The following is a 4,286-nucleotide window of genomic DNA, read 5'->3' as shown; positions in this document are numbered from 1 at the left end:
CGGCCGTTGCCTCTGAAGCCGGCGGTGGCGTATTCTCCCCGTCACCCCCTTCTTCAGGAGCAGGAGTTGTACCTGCCGCCGCCATCTTCCGCCCGAACACGGTTCTCGCGAGAGTCCTTTCTTGAGTTCTCGCGAGAGTCCTTTCTTGAGTTCTCGCGAGATGTCCGTACTCTTCTTTCCCAACCCCTCCCTTTCCTGTTCTTAAAGGGGCAACGTCAAGTGTTCAATGGAGTACAACAGAGTGGCTGGGTGTGGTTAGAGAGGTGGCTTAATGACCCTCCCTGTACTAAGGACTGGTTTTCACTGAGGTGGGAACCCTATGTCTGTTGCCCTTTAAAGTCCTTGGACATAGACAGCATCACATTCTCTGACTGTTGTCCCAGGTCTTTGACACAATGAATGGAGTCCAAGCCTCCCTTTTAAAAAAAGGACATTTTCAAATTCATGCATATTATCCTGAATTTGGACAGCTTGATATTTTGGATTTCAGATATGTGGATGTAAAATGTACACATCGTCACCTTTATTAGGCATTTATGTCACACCATAGTTAGAAAACAGGATTACAAAAACCAAACGGTCTGTAAAACATTAAAATAACATTAGCAGTGGCATTATCTAAGGACATGTGCAAGCTGTCAGCGCATCCTTGATGCAGCTAACAAATATCTGGCTACTTGTTGAGTAATGAAAGAATTTCTATCTGATAAAAGAAACACCACCAAATGCTGGTCTGAAAAGCTCTGAGCATTAAGGTAACAGAGATCTAATAAGAACATTCCTTAGTCACAAGTAAAACTTGCTGTGCAAATAACACGTGAATTAGGTGTTCAGGTACCCCGACCATACATGGACAACACCTGTTGCTGAAGGGAATTCTCTTATATCTACCATATTAAATGGCTGATGGAAGAATATTAAACCTGGCAAGCATAAATGCTCTGCAATGTACGCATTTTATGGCACATCAGTAAGAAAACATATATTTACAAATTAATATTTCAAATGTTTTTTTTTAAAGACTTTGTGAAAGTGATTCATTCATTCATGTTGCTCATTAGATTACCAGAAATACTTAAGTCACTACTAAGTTGTGCCTATTTTCCATGGTATCTTTATTCCTGGAAACCTACATTTTCTGTATAGTGAATGTGTAAACTCTCAAAACACAGGGCTGTAGCCTCCACAATACCTTTTCTGGATTTCTCGCTTTAACTATGAACATGTGAAGCTGCGTTATACTGAATCAGACCCTTGGTCTATTGAAGTCAGTATTGTCTACTCAGACTGGAAGCGGCTCTCCAGGGTCTCAGATAGACATCTTTCGCATCACCTACTTGCCTAGTCCCTTTAACTGGAGATGCTGGGAATTGAACCTGGGACCTTCTGCATGCCAAGTAGATGCTCTACCACTGAGCCACAGCCCCTCCCCATAAAACATAGATAAAACATAGGTAGACAGTTTGAGGAAAAAAACAATAGAAAGCATCGCTCCCCATAAAGCAATCATACAGTATCGGAACTGTTACATCTCCCTTCTGGTGAGTGGCTTTCATCTTCAAAGAACTGTGTGTTTATCAAATCACTCACACATTAAGAATCACTTTGACGTCACCCGTAACTCCCACTGACATCAGTGGTTCCCAAGCTTTGATCATTACAGGACTCTTTTGAAGTACTAACCCATTTTACAGAATAAGAAGTCAAAATGCATTCAACTAATGCCAGTATGGCAGAATTCAATCTTCCTCCTACACAAAAAGTTGGCTTTCAGGAGTCCCGGAAAAGAAAATTACGGCTTTTCCCTAACAAAAGATCAAAGGCACCGATAATCCAATGAGCCTAAAATATGGGATCCAACACCCCTTATTCATTCTACTGGGATTTTGAAAGTAGGTTCTGATATTGGTTTGAACTAGAAAACATCAAAGGAAGGCCCAGTGATATTGATCATATGATTAGTCGTTCCACAAGTGCTCTTTCTTCAATAAATTACCATCATTTCCAATTCCTAAGCCATGGTTAAAGATTGTCACTATTGTAACCTAGAAATTCATGTTAAATTCTGTTCATTGGTTTTATATTAAATCTGTTATGAAGTTTTATGGCCATTGTGTCACAAAATCTTAATTTAATTGATTTCAGTCTCATGTACTCCCGAGATATGTCTTTGAGATAGAAGATAATAGGTGACTCATTGTTCAAGATTCCCCTTTATGTTCAGAGAGTTACAAAGCACAACTGGTGATTCACTTACGAGGAAGATTTTGTGCAGTGCAATCTGGTAGGATAGCACAATTCATTCACATGCAGACATTTATTTGGCTGGATTTTGACCGGGGCAAAGTGGTCTGTGTAATTTGGCTGTAGGCCTTGGTGCTCAAGTGTTTGCTGGGCAGCAGCTGCTGTCCATCACCTGGGGTGCTGAAAATGGTTTTTCATGATATCCAATACTATTGGTCTGACTCCTCACCCTTTCCAAACCCTCTTGAAGAAAGACAGAGAAATCCTGCACACTGTGCCCATTCCACACGTGCTACTTTCTTGGCTGAATTATTAAAGTAGCCCATGGAATCCATGCAAGTCCGCCTTGAACCGGGGGCGTGGCTTATCTGATCGGGAAAATAATACTAGGGTGATACAATTGGTAAAGTGCTAGATCTGTACCTAGGAGAGAGGATTCAGATCTTACCTTCTGATTTCCTGTGTGATTTAAGATCATCTTGGAGTATTCGCCAGAAAACTGATTAGTTGCTGAAATCCACAACTCAGCCCTAGGAATTCCAATTGGTTCAGTGGCAGCAAAGAGATACAATCCTCACATAGTCATCATAGCAAGTGTGGTGTAGTAGTTAGTGTTGGACAAGGACTGCAGAGACCTGAGTTCAAATCTCTACTTGCTATTAAACTTACTAGGTGATCGTGGACTAGTCATCCTCCCAGCCTACCATGCCTCATACAGTTGTTGTAAGTATGCAATGGGAAAAGGGGGAAACCATGTATGCTGCCATAAGCTCCTGGAGGAAGGGGTGGATAAAAATTACAAAATAAATGAATACTTCCAATATAAGATCCTACTACTTTTCACTTTATTTTCCAAATGCAAAAAAATTCAGCACAGATATAGATAAGATACTTTTAGTTAGGGTTGCCTGGCTTGAGAAGTTCCTGGAGATTTGGGCTGGAGTTTAGGGAGGGCTAGAGTTCAGGAAGGGGAGGGAACTCAGCAGGAATGAATGAGGCCGTATAGTCTATCCTCTGAAGCTGCTATTTCCTCCAGGGAAAATGATTTCTGCAGTCTGGAGATGAATTGTAATCCCATGAGACCTCCAGTCCCCAGCCGGAGGTTGGTAACCCTACTCTCGGTATTCATACACAATACTCGCCAATCACAGTTTGCAGCTGAATACCACCTTTTGTATGATGTTGGTCTTTTTCTATTTGATGAGCAACTCTGAAACATTTTGCAGGTCCCACCCACAACTGATCAACTGGCCTCTAATGGGTTGAAATTAAATCAAAAGAGTTTCCATCTAGACATCAGGAAGAATTTTCTAACAGAGCGGTTCCTCAGTGGAACAGGCTTCCTCGAGAAGGGGTAAGCTCTCCTTCCCTGGAGGTTTTTAAGCAGAGACTAGATGGCCATCTGTCAGCAATGCTGATTCTATGACCTTAAGCAGATGATGAGAGGGAGGGCATCTTGGCCATCTTCTGGGCATGTAGGGGGTCACTGGGGGTGTGTGGGGGAGGTAGTTGTGAATTTCCTGCGTTGTGCAGGGAGTTGGTCAGATGACCCCGGTGGTGCTTCCAACTCTATGATTCTAGAAGTTGTTAACCAATAAGGACATTTCTTGCTGTCTCCAGTGCAAAATGCCTTTCAGTCAAGAGGAGAGGTTGGCGAGAACTTGGATTGGGGCCTTCTGAGCTGGGGCCCTCTATAATCTGTCTTCTGAGATCTGACATAACTTTTCAGTTAAACTTCCTTTTAAAGTGTAGTTGATATGGTCCTCACTGTGTTTTTTGCAGGACCCAAGAGGGTGGAAGCCTCTGTGGGATATGCCAGTAAGCTGTGTGCCCATTGAAAAGACACCAATGAGGAAAAGACACCAACGAGGAAGGAGGACAGAACTTAAAACAAAATAAGAATTCTCAGATTGCTGAAGTCTGAAGCCCTCCGAGAGCATTCCAAAAGAGGCTATTGTTATCAATCCAGGGATTCAGGCAGAGAACCTTCCTGGTATCTGATGAAGTGAGCTTTGACTCACAGAAGCTTGTAGCCTGGAAAA

Source organism: Euleptes europaea, chromosome 14, assembly GCF_029931775.1.
Source record: "Euleptes europaea isolate rEulEur1 chromosome 14, rEulEur1.hap1, whole genome shotgun sequence".
NCBI classification, from domain to species: Eukaryota; Metazoa; Chordata; class Lepidosauria; order Squamata; family Sphaerodactylidae; genus Euleptes; species Euleptes europaea.
This window is presented reverse-complemented; position numbering follows the sequence as displayed.